The sequence below is a fragment of the Dreissena polymorpha genome, chromosome 2 (assembly GCF_020536995.1).
Source record: "Dreissena polymorpha isolate Duluth1 chromosome 2, UMN_Dpol_1.0, whole genome shotgun sequence".
Lineage (NCBI taxonomy): Eukaryota > Metazoa > Mollusca > Bivalvia > Myida > Dreissenidae > Dreissena > Dreissena polymorpha.
Window position 1 is genome coordinate 153500158 of NC_068356.1, and position 13806 is coordinate 153513963.

The window sequence follows — 13806 nt, forward strand, 5'->3', positions numbered from 1 at the left end:
ACAACAAATTCAGTTTTCCTTATAGCAATAACCCAACCCTTCTCAAAAAAGTGTGTGAAATGTACGTTTTAAGTAGGTTTTGCATGTGTTAAACGTGGCGGTATTGGCACTGCGTTTTATGTGCGCTTTTTCTTACCGAGTGAGTTTTTTAACAAGAACAAACAAACCAGAAATGTGCGCTTTATGTGGGTAAATGTGCGCTTTTAAGTGTGTTAAATGTGTGCTTTTTTATAAGTGTGTTTTTGACGGCCATGTATGTGTGTAAGATGTGCGCTTTTAAGTGGGTTAAAACTACGCTTTTCAGCGAGTTAAATGTGCGCTTTTTCATAAAAAAAGCGCACAATTAACTCGCTTAAAGCCAATTTCAACCCACATAAAAACAAACATGTGTGTAAAATGTGCGCTTTTATGTGGGTTAAACGTGCACTTTTTATAAGTCAGTACCTATAAAGCAGTTATAACCCACATGAAAGCGCACATGTGTGCTAAATGTGCGCTTTTCTGTGGGTTGAAAATGTGCTCTAAGCGAGCTAAATGGGCGCTTTTTATAGGTACTGTCTTATAAAAAGCGAACATTTAACTCGGTTAAAAGCGCAGTTTTAACCCACATAAAAGCGCACAATTTACGCACATAAATGGCACTCAAAAACGCACTCACAAAAAAGCACACATGTGCATTAAAGGTGCATCTTTTGCCTTAACAGTTGATTCAATTATATGCTGTTAAAAGTGTTTTTTTATGTCCCCCACTATAGTAGTGGGGGACATATTGTTTTTGCCCTGTCTGTCTGTTGGTCTGTCTGTCTGTTTGCTCCAACTTTAACATTTTGCAATAACTTTTGCTATATTGAAGATAGCAACTTCATATTTGACATGCATGTGTATCTCATGAAGCTGCACATTTTGAGTGGTGAAAGGTCAAAGTCAAGGTCATCCTTCAAGGTCAGAGGTCAAATATATGTGGCCAAAATCGCTCATTTTATGAATACTTTTGCAATATTGAAAATAGCAACTTGATATTTGGCATGCATGTGTATCTCATGGAGCTGCACATTTAGAGTGGTGAAAGGTCAAGGTCAAGGTCATCCTTCAAGGTCAGAGGTCAAATATATGTGGCCCAAATCGCTTATTTTATGAATACTTTTGCAATTTTGAAGATAGCAACTTGATATTTGGCATGCATGTGTATCTCATGGAGCTGCACATTTTGAGTGGTAAAAGGTCAAGGTCATCCTTCACAAGGTCAAGGTCATCCTCCAAGGTCAAACGTCATATAGGGGGACATTGTGTTTCACAAACGCATCTTGTTTAATTCAGATACGCAATAAAAACCAATAATTATATAAAAATATATTTGTATTCTTTAAATAATTACAAGATAATTCAATTTTATACTTTAATGTACACCAACATTTGTTAACATACATGAGTAATTAAATATCAATGATAATTTGATGAAATAAATATTAACATAATTAATTATAAATAAACAAAAAAAAATGCATACTAATAATAACATGTACAGAATATACACAGGAACATCTATAAGAAAGATGAGAATCAATCAAGGCCTGTCATTTCTTTGAGGCGGCGGAGTGCAGCTCTCATCTTTCTCTCCACGTCTTCCACCAGCCGGTCAAATTTCTTTGCAACTATTATACTATCATGGCCTTTGCGCGGCACGTCTCGTGCATGATCTCATTTGAGATCAGGTCCTGAAAGATATTTTATAATGTAAGTGTTAAATATTGCTGTTATGGTAATCTCGTTGCTATAAAAATTATAAATTTAAATCAAAACTAGTTTGTTTGCTTGTTGTTTTTGGTTGTTTATATTTGCAATTTAAACCCCTGATCACATGTGACTTAACACTTTTCATAAATAATTAAAAGAAAATACGTTTGGTAGAAAATACTGTTTGAAAATGTGCCAAGATACGTGGTCTCATTTGGCTGTGTGGACTGGTCGGAAGTGTGACACTGTGATTTTTAATTTTTACATTCTGAATGGTGTAAGCAAATAATAATAATATTATCAATATTATTTTAATTGCCTTTTAAAATGTATGTTAATAGTCAATGTGGTAGACATTAATTGTATTGGGGTATAAATATCAGTATAAGAAAGTTCAAATACTCATTTTTTTATGTTGAGGAAATAAAATTGATGCTTGCAAGCCCACATAATATTTCTGACACTTTCAATATTTTTAATTAGTTACCCACAGCCTGATTTAGGTGGAATTTTTTAAGAAAAGTTTGAGATTAAAACGACAGCAATGTTATATGCATTGAGATTGTATTATAAAGTATGTTAAGTTAGATTCATATGCACATTAAGTAACTGCTTTGAATTCAAACTGCACCTTATATTATAACAGGTTACTGAGGTATATTGTCTATGTTTATTCATTTGATGCAAATAAATTGTTAGAGCCTGCAACAATTTTGTTTCTTGTTCAATTTCTGTACAACAAAACGGTTGTTATAGACGCACTTTTAAGAAGTGTGTTAAACATGTGTCTTTTTAGATAAATCCTTTTAAAACAGATCATATGATAAAAACGCACTTATGAAATAAAAGACTAACTTATGCTTAAAAAAGACGCACATCAAAAAAGAAAAACACTATTGTGAGAAAAAACCCACATCTGTAAATCTTAAACACACTTCTTAAATAAAAGACGCACTTCCTTGATATAAGACGCACTTCTTAGATAAAAAACACACATTCTGCTCACATCTACACTCAAAAGCGCTCTTACAGATGAAGAAAACACACATAAAACAAACTGTTTCACTTAAATAATGCACTTGGAAAGAAAAAACACACAAAATGCGCACTTGAATGTACTTTTGAACACTGAAAACACAGATGTTAACAAAAAACACAGAATTAACGCACTTTTAAGTGCGCTAAATGTGTGTTTTGGTAAAAAGTGAGTTTTAAATTGACAAGGGAAATTTCAACGCAAGATGGTGTGTAGATGTGGTATGATAACATACATGTAGCTTTTAACAAGATACAAAATGCTTTTTTTAAATTTTTTGTGGCACAATATATTCCATTTTAATTTCCTGCAACGATATCTATTCGTACTACTACAGTGATTTTTTTACCTGCGAGTCCTTTGTCCTGGACTCACAAGAACGTCTGGGGATGCAAAGTTTCTAATTATGTGAGTCCCAAAAATGCATTGAAATTTCTCAAAAAATAATATCGTTTAATATTTGGACTCATTCTTTTAATTACGGGTCTCATAGATTTGCAAGTTATCGAGTCCCAGGACACAGATGAGAACATTTGTAAAAATATCTCTGTACTAGACATGAACACTTGACTAAAATGGTACAATAACATGAACATGACTGTGTTGAATATATTGTCCCACAAAAAAGAAAAAAGAGCATTTTGTATCTTGTTAAATCTATGTTACCATACCACATCTAGTGTTGAAATTTTGGCTATTGCTATGAGGAACATTGATTTTTATGCCCCCCTTCGAAGAAGAGGGGGTATATTGTTTTGCACATGTCGGTGGGTTGGTCCGTTGGTCGGTCCGTCCACCAGATGGTTTCTGGATGATAACTCGAGAACACTTAGGCCTAGGATCATGAAACTTCATAGGTACATGTACATTGATCATGACTGGAAGATGACCCCTATTGATTTTCAGGTCACTAGGTTAAAGGTCAAGGTCATGGTGACTCAACTTAGAAAAATGGTTTCCGGATGATAACTCAAGAACGCTTACGCCTAGGATCATGAAACTTCATAGGTACATTGATCATGACTCGCAGATTACCCCTATTGACTTTCAGGTCACTAGGTCAAAGGTCAAGGTCACGGTGACTTGTCACAGTAAAATGGTTTCCGGATGATAACTCAAGAATGCTTACGCCTATGATCATGAAACTTCATAGGTACATTGACCATGACTCGCAGATGACCCCTATTGATTTTCAGGTCACTAGGGTAAAGGTCAAGTTCACAGTGCCAAAAAAACGTATTCACACAATAGCTGCCACTACAACTGACAGCCCATATGGGGGGGGGACATGCATGTTTTACAAACAGCCCTTGTTTGCAAACTTCTTTAGCAACATGACCCCAATCTTAAAGAAGAGCAGACAACTGTATCAAGCATTTTGTAAGAATTATGGCCCTTTTTCCATTTAAGATATGCATATTACTTTAGTTACATTGTCATAGCTTCTTTATTTATGATCAGATTTTATTAATACAAAACAACACTTACCTGAATACCACAATGGATTCCACCCAAACAATAGCCCACGCCCCAACCCAGAATCCCTTCCCTCCCTCCCCCCTCCCGCCCCCCCCCCCCCAAAAATTTTTTTTTTCCATTTTTATTTTTGAAAGATCATCTAATAAATGACCACACCCACATAATACCCCCTCTCAACCCCCACTAACCCCCCCCAAAAAAATATATTTTTGTTTTCCTTTTTTATTTATTTACTTTATTTTTGAAGGACCGTCCAAACTTTCCACCCAAGCTATTGCTATCAAATTTGAAATAAAATATATTTAGTTTGTTTAATTTCTTTTCAAATGTTGATTGTGGAAAATATAACCGAACTATTACCTTGAACCTCATTGGATAATTAGAAAATTTACCCCATGATGGCTTACGTTATACTGTCAAGCACTCGAATAGTCGAGCGCGCTGTCCTCTGACAGCTCTTGTTACCGCTTTCCGAGCTTTACATGAATTTTGGTTTGTGAGTCTACCTGCATGACTTACATATCAAGTTCGAATTTTGTTGTGGTCTATAGACTTTTGAGGATTTTTTTTACGAAGTGGTGGCATGACAAAAATGGCAAAAACTTTTTGTACGGAAAAAGGTTTTGGATATTTTTGAAAACAAGTTCTTATTGAAAGTATGTTATGGTGAGAACAAAATGAAGCACATTTATCAACGATGTTTTTGCCTAATAGGGAAAAGTACCCGCACCGTACCAATATGGCAACATTATGGCAGAAACAAACAAACTGAAATTGGGAGCATTTCGTCGTAAAATCTTCAGATTGGGAATAATTGGTCTTTTTAATTGCATGGTATAAATTGCACAAACCAATTTAAATATTCATCTACATGCATGTGTGCTAGTAATGGTCGGTTTCAGTGCTCATTGTATTTGACGGACTGTTTCTTCCTTTTTATACCTCCATTACCATTGGTAATGGGGGCTATATAGGAGTCACTTTGTCGGTCTGTCGGTCTGTCCCGAAATTTCATCCGATCTTCACCAAACTTGGTCACAAGTTGTATCTTGATGATGTATAGGTCAAGTTTGAATATGGGTCATGCCGGGTCAAAAACTAGGTCACGGGGTCACTTAGTTTGTTTTAAAGCGAAAGTTTGTCCGGATCATAACTATGTCATTTATTAGCTCATCTATTTTTTGAAAAAAAAAAAAAAGCTATTGTCATCACCTTGGCGTCGGCGTCTGGTTAAGTTTTGCGTTTAGGTCCACTTTTCTCAAAAAGTATCAATGCTATTGCATTCAAACTTGGTACACTTACTTACTATCATGAGGGGACTGGGCAGGCAAAGTTAGATAACTCTGGCGTGCATTTTTACAGAATTATATGCCCTTTTTTGTTAAGTTTTGTGTTTAGGTCCATTTTATTCCTTAAGTATCAAAGCTATTGCTTTCATACTTGCAACACTTATTAAATATCATAAGAAGACTGTGCAGGCAAAGTTATGTAACTCTCACTGGCATTTTGACATAATTATGTGCCCTTTTTATACTTAAAAAATTAAAAATTTGGTTAAGTTTTGTGTTAAGGTCCACTTTATTCCTACAGTATCAAAGCTATTGCTTTCATACTTGCAACACTTATTAACTATCATAAGGGGACTGTGTAGGCAAAGCTATGTAACTCTGACTGTCATTTGGACGGAATTATGGGCCCTTTATACTTAGAAAATTGAAAATTTGGTTAAGTTTTGTGTTTTGGTCCACTTTACCCCTAAAGTATCATAGATATTGCTTTCATACTTGGAACACTCGCAAACTATCATAAGGGTACAGTAAAAGGACAAGTTGCATAACTCTGGTTGTCATTTTTAGCCGGATTTTTTTCGAAAAAATCTCGGCTTATAGATTGATGTTGTCGGGCGGGCGGGGGGGCGGGCGGGCGGGCGGGGTGGCGGCGTGCTCGAAAATGTTAAAGTTCTTATTTCATGGTATAACTTTGGTATGCTTGGACCTAGAGTCTTCAAACTTGACATGAAGGTTGGCCAGGATTAACAGATGACCACTGGTCATTTCAAGGTCATTCATTTGAAGGTCAAGGTCACTGTGACCTTCAATATAAAAAATGTTAAAGTTGTTATAACTTTGGTATGCTTGGACCTAGAGTCTTGAAACTTGACATGAAGGTTGGCCATAACTAGTTAGTAACCACTGGTCATTTCAAGGTCATTCATTTGAAGGTCAAGGTCACTGTGACCTTGAATGTAAAAATGTTAAAGTTCTTATTTCATGGTATAACTTTGGTATGCTTGGACCTAGAGTCTTCAAACTTGACATGAAGGTTGGCCAGGATTAACAGATGACCACTGGTCATTTCAAGGTCATTCATTTGAAGGTAAAGGTCACTGTGACCTTCAATATAAAAATGTTAAAGTTGTTATAACTTTGGTATGCTTGGACCTAGAGTCTTGAAACTTGACATGAAGGTTGGCCAGAACTAGTAAGTAACCACTGGACATTTCAAGGTCATTCATTTGAAGGTCAAGGTCACTGTGACCTTGAATGTAAAAATGTTAAAGTTGTTATAACTTTGGTATGCTTGGACCTAGAGTCTTGAAACTTGACATGAAGGTTGGCCAGAACTAGTAAGTAACCACTGGACATTTCAAGGTCATTCATTTGAAGGTCAAGGTCACTGTGACCTTGAATGTAAAAATGTTAAAGTTCTTATTTCATGTTATAACTTTGGTATGCTTGTACCTAGAGTCTTCAAACTTGAAATAAAGATTGGCCAGTACTAGAAGATGACCACTGGTCATTTCAATGTCATTCATTTGAAGGTCAAGGTTTGCTCATGCCTTGAAAAGTACTTACATTTCATTTTGACCTTTGAACAATATTTCAGTAATTTAAGTATTGCATTGACAAAAACACGAAAGGTACTTTCCTGTCATTTAAATCAAAAATCCGGCTTCATTGCGGTCATCTCCGACCGCGGAACTCTTGTTATGGAATTATGGCCCTTTTTGTACTTAGTAAATTTGAATATATGGTTAAATATTGTGTTTCGATCCACTTTACTTCTAAAGTATCAAGGCTATTGCGTTCAAACTTCAAATACTTTCATGCTATCATGAGGTTACTGTACCTGGCAAGTTGAATTTTACCTTGACCTTTGAATGACCTTGACTCTCAAGGTCAAATTATTAAATTTTGCTATAATTGCCATAACTTCTTTATTTATGATTAGATTTGATGGATACTTTGACAAAACTACTCTTACCTGACATACCACAATAGACTCCACCCAAACCATCCCCCGTGCCCTCCCCCCCCCCCGAATCACCCCCCTAATTTTTTTTATGTCCCCCACTATAGTAGTGGGGGACATATTGTTTTTGCCCTGTCTGTTGGTCTGTTGGTTTGTTTGCGCCAACTTTAACATTTTGCAATAATTTTTGCTATATTGAAGATAGCAACTTCATATTTGGCATGCATGTGTATCTCATGAAGCTGCACATTTTGAGTGGTGAAAGGTCAAGGTCATCCTTCAAGGTCAGAGGTCAAATATATGTGGCCCAAATTGCTTATTTTATGAAAACTTTCGCAATATTAAAGATAGCAACTTGATATTTCTTTGAGCTGTGGCCAAAATCGCTCATTTTATGAATACTTTGGCAATATTGAAGATAGCAACTTGATATTTGGCATGCATGTGTATCTCATGAAGTTGCACATTTTGAGTGGTGAAAGGTCAAGGTCAAGGTCATCCTTCAAGGTCAGAGGTCAAATATATGTGGCCCAAATTGCTTATTTTATGAAAACTTTCGCAATAGTAAAGTTAGCAACTTGATATTTCTTTGAGCTGCACATTTTGAGTGGTGAAAGGTCAAGGTCAAGGTCATCCTTCAAGGTCAGAGGTCAAATATATGTGGCCCAAATCGCTTATTTTATGAATACTTTTGCAATTTTGAAGATAGCAACTTGATATTTGGCATGCATGTGTTTCTCATGGAGCTGCACATTTTGAGTGGTGAAAGGTCAAGGTCAAGGTTATCCTTCAAGGTCAAATATATGGGTCAAAATTGCTCATGTAATGTCACTTCTGCAATATTGAAGCTAGCAATTTTATATTTGAAACGCATGTGTATCTCATGGAGCTGCACATTTTGAGTGGTGAAGGGTCAAGGTCAAGGTCATCCTTCAAGGTCAAACGTCATATAGGGGGACATTGTGTTTCATAAACACATCTTGTTTTTTTTTATATGATCAACTCACAAAAGACCACCACACCCTCACACTATACCCCCCCACCCAACCCCCAATTTTTTTTTGAAACGGTTATAAAACACAAATATTTATTTGTATTATTTTATTTTTGAAATACCGTCCAACCATCGCACCCAAGAATCCCCTCCCCCCCCACCCCCCGAATTTTTTTTTCGCATTTTTGGAAGATAATTTTATGCATGTCCACACCCCACACTATACACCCCTCTTCACTCCACCCCTCCCTCCTTTGTGATTGAAATTGAGAGTCCCTTCACCTTTAAAAAGAAAATAGATGAGCGGTCTGCACCCGCAAGGCGGTGCTCTTGTCATTAGATTTTAAAATAACTTGGTACATTTGTTCACCATTATGGGACGGTGTGTCGCGTGAAAAAAGTACGTCGATATCTCCAAGGTCAAGGTCACACTTGGGAGTTCAAGGGTCAAATGCTTGTCCGGACCATAACTTTATCATTTATTGTGAGATTTTAAAATCATTTGGCAAATTTGTTCATCATGGGACGGTGTGTCGCGCGAAAGAATTACGTCGATATCTCCAAGGTCAAGGTCACACTTTGAGTTCAAAGATTAAAAATGGCCATAAATGAGCTTGTCTGGGCAATAACTATGTCGTTCATTGTGAGATTTTAAAATCATTTGGCACATTTGTTCACCGTCATTGGACGGTGTGTCGCGCGAAAGAATTACGTCGATATCTCCAAGGTCAAGGTCACACTTTGAGTTCAAAGGTAAAAATGGCCATAAATGAGCTTGTCCGGGCCATAACTATGTCATTCATTGTGAGATTTTAAAATCATTTGTCATATTTGTTCACCATCATTGGACGGTGTGTATCGCGAAAGAATTACGTCGATAACTCCAAGGTCAAGGTCACACTGTGAGTTCAAAGGTAAAAAATGGCCATAAATGAGTTTGTCCGGGCCATAACTATGTTGTTAATTGTGATATTTTAAAATCATTGACACATTTGTTTACCATTATTGGACGGTGTGTCGCGTGAAAGAATGACGTCGATATCTGCAACGTCAAGGTCACACTTTGAGTTCAAAGGTCAAAAATGGCCAAAAATGATCTTTTCTGGGCCATAAGTATGTCATTTATTGTGAGATTTTAAAAATACTTGGTACATTTGTTCACAATCATTGGACGATGTGTCATGCAAAAGAATTATGTCCATAACTCCAAGGTCTAGGTCACACTTGGAGTTCAAAAGTAAAAAAATGGCCATAAATTTGGAAGGCATGTCATGCGAAAGAATTCATGAGTTCAAAGGTCGAAAAGGCCATAAATGAATCGATAATGGCATTATAATTCTTAAAAATCGCCATAAATTTGATTCTCTTGTTTTGTGAAGACAGCATGCATAATAGTCTATGTCAATGCGGCACGTGGGGGTATACGTCACGTCTGTGACAAAGCTCTAATTGTTAATTTTTAGCCGGCAAATGGGGATTTTGTCTCAATTGGAAAATCATACCTTTCATAGTTCTTTATAAAGTAGGAAAAATCGCTGCTTGACATGACGACCATTAGTTAGCGACCACAACCCATTTTTTTATTGTCTACAAACCCACAAGTGTTATACAACATTGGAAAGGTCTTGTCAAGACAAATCCAAATCTGCAAGTTTTATGAAAATCAGAGACTGAGAGGTATAACTAGAGTTATGCCCCTTTGATTTTTTTGAAAATCTTACTTTTCTGCAAATTTTTACTCGCCAACAATTTATTTGAAGATTGTTGCAAAGAGTTATACTTAGCCTGATTATATGTTTAAAATATTCATTCTGGTATATTTTTTATGTCCCCCACTATAATAGTGGGGGACATATTGTTTTTGCCCTGTCTGTCTGTTTGTCTGTTGGTCCGTTGGTCTGTTGGTCTGTTTGCGCCAACTTTAACATTTTGCAATAACTTTTGCTATATTGAAGATAGCAACTTCATATTTGGCATGCATGTGTATCTCATCAAGCTGCACATTTTGAGTGGTGAAAGGTCAAGGTCAAGGTCATCCTTCAAGGTCAGAGGTCAAATATATGTGACCAAAATCGCTCATTTTATGAATACTTTTGCAATATTGAAGATAGCAACTTGATATTTGGCATGCAAGGGTATCTCATGGAGCTGCACATTTTGAGTGGTGAAAGGTCAAGGTCATCCTTCAAGGTCAGAGGTCAAATATGTGGCCCAAATCGCTTATTTTATAAATACTTTTGCAATATTAAAGATAGCAACTTGATATTTGGCATGCATGTGCATCTCATGGAGCTGCACATTTTGAATGGTAAAAGGTCAAGGTCAAGGTCATCCTTCAAGGTCAGAGGTCAAATATATGTGCCCCAAATCGCTTATTTTATGAATACATTTGCAATATTGAAGATAGCAACTTGATATTTTGCATGCATGTGTATCTCATGGAGCTGCACATTTTGAGTGGTAAAAGGTCAAGGTCAAGGTCATCCTTCAAGGTCAGAGGTCAAATATGTGGCCCAAATCGCTTATTTTATAAATACTTTTGCAATATTAAAGATAGCAACTTGATATTTGGCATGCATGTGCATCTCATGGAGCTGCACATTTTGGATGGTGAAAGGTCAAGGTCAAGGTCATCCTTCAAGGTCAGAGGTCAAATATATGTGGCCCAAATCGCTTATTTTATGAATACATTTGCAATATTGAAGATAGCAACTTGATATTTGGCATGCATGTGTATCTCATGGAGCTGCACATTTTGAGTGGTGAAAGGTCAAGGTCAAGGTCATCCTTCACAAGGTCAAGGTCATCCTTTAAGGTCAAACATCATATAGGGGGACATTGTGTTTCACAAACACATCTTGTTTTGTTTAAACATGCATATATAACAATTAACATAAATTAAATTCAATTTTATTCACTATTGTTTGCCCAGTTTTCTTTAATTAGATTGCTGAAAGTGCCAGGTATGATACCAAGCTTTACCAGAACACACATATAATATAATACATATACAAATCCAAGTTTTCATTTATGTCATTCTTTTGAATTTGACTCCTCTCAGCTGAATTATTACTCAAACCTCAGGGTTTAATGATAACATCTTCTGCTTTAAGGTCTTCCCCTAGCTTGGCCGTGTAAACCGCTTCGTCTCCGTCGTAGATAACGTTAAACCATTCTGGAAATCCAGGAACCTGAAATTAGTAAATAACTGATAAAAAGTATATTTTAATATGTATTATATCGTTGATTTTGAAGCTACAAAGTTTACATGTGAAAAACACACTATTATGGCAACAGGCTTTGCTACTACATTTACCTGAGAAATGGCCGCTGTACCATTTGGGAATATCATTGTCAAGCCATCTGTGCTCTATAGATTTGTTTACAAGAATATGGGGTGTTTTTGGTGGCGGAGTAGTAAACGAGTGTTTAATAAGGGATGTAACATTATTCTTTAGTGCATCAACATTTAGGGATACACGTTTACCATTGGCAACATGACTGAACAAAAAAACATCAGTGTCACACTTTTGCTGAAAAACTTTTTTTCTAAACCGTATTTGAACTTTTAAGGCCTTTATTTGTTCATTTTTAGATTTGATTTTTTCTAATTCACTTTCCATTTGCTGCACATTTTGCCAAAGACCATAAAATAACATGTCAGTTGTTTCTTTGTCCAGTCGTTTAATGCGACGCTGTTCTTGTTCTTTCTTTTTAAATTCCTCCTCCTGTTTTTCAAGTCTTGTTTGTAATATTATTTTTTCCCTTTCTTTTGAATCTTAACATTTCAATTTTCACTTCTTTTCTTGTTTCTTTAATAATTTCATTTATGTTTGTCTTGTTTTCCAACCAATCACATGTTTTATTTAAAGAAAATAATGTAATTTGTGCATCTAGAGCTAGGGTTTTAATATTCGGTTTTGCGCAAAGAATATGATTAACATATGAAAAAACTCGTTCTGGGAACTTGTTGTGTTTATCAACACTTACAGTTTCGTTCGAATTGATGGTGGCATGGGTTCCACCAGGAAGATGGTCACCATACTGATTTTGGATGAGCTTTGACAAAGCTGGGATGGTTACTGAAAGGATCAGAGTTACTTACCCATCTAAAGTTGAAGGTGTCACAAGACAGTCATACACTTTATCTTTATATGCTCCCCCAAATTTTTTTGGGGGAAGCATATAGTCGCCGCTTCGTCTGTCCGTCCGTGTGTCCGTCCGTGCACAATTTTTGTCCGGGCTATTTCTCAGCAACTAACGACCGGAATTCAATGAAACTTTATGGGAAGCTTCACTACCAAGAGGAGATGTGCATATTATCAGCGGGTTCTGGTCGGATGATTTTTTACAGAGTCATGGCCCTTTGAAATTTTCCATTAACTGTTCATATAGTGCAATTCTTGTCCGGGCTATATTTCAGCAACTAATGACCGGAATTCAATGAAACTTCATGACAAGCTTCACTACCAAGAGGAAATGTGCATATTATCAGCAGGTTCTGGTCGGATGATTTTTCACAGAGTTATGGCCCTTTGAAATGTTCCATTAACTGTAAATATAGTGCAATTCTTGTCCGGGCTATTTCTCAGCAACTAATGACCGGAATTCAATGAAACTTTATGGGAAGCTTCACTACCAAGAGGAGATGTGCATATTATCAGCGGGTTCTGGTCGGACGATTTTTATGCTTCCCCCAAAAAAAATTGGGGGGAGCATATAGTCGCCGCTTCGTGTGTCCATCCGTACGTCCGTCCGTGCATAATTTTTGTCCGGGCTATTTCTCAGCAACCAATGACCGGAATTCAATTAAACTTTATGGGAAGCTTCACTACCAAGAGGAGATGTGCATATTATCAGCCGGTTCTGGTCGGATGATTTTTCACAGAGTAATGGCCCTTTGAAATTTCCATTAACTGTACATATAGTGCAATTCTTGTCCGGGCTATTTCTCAGCAACTTATGACCGGAATTCAATGAAACTTTATGGGAAGCTTTACTACCAAGAGGAGATGTGCATATTATCAGGGGGTTCTGGTCGGATGATTTTTCACAGAGTTATGGCCCTTTGAAACTTTCCATTAACTGTACATATAGTGCAATTCTTGTCGGGGCTATTTCTCAGCAACTAATGACCGGAATTCAATGAAACAATATGGGAAGCTTCAGTACCAAGAGATGTTCATATTATCAGCCGGTTCAGGTCGGATGATTTTTCCCAGAGTTATGGCTCTTTGAAATTTTCCATTGTACATATAGTGCAATTCTTGTCCGGGCTATTTCTCAGCAACTTATTACGGGAATTCAATGA

General features: G+C 36.6%; 1 long non-coding RNA gene across 5 annotated transcripts in view; it reads left to right on the forward strand.

Moving 5' to 3' along the window:
• LOC127869511 (uncharacterized) overlaps positions 1 to 13806 on the forward strand; it is a 59012-nt gene that overhangs the window by 16421 nt on the left and 28785 nt on the right. The window contains exon 2 of one of the 5 annotated variants that reach the window (XR_008044649.1): positions 12488 to 12616. The exons of the other annotated variants lie outside the window; for them this stretch is intronic. This is a non-coding gene — a long non-coding RNA (uncharacterized LOC127869511). The remainder of the gene's footprint in view (positions 1 to 12487; positions 12617 to 13806) is intronic. 5 annotated transcript variants of the gene reach the window in all.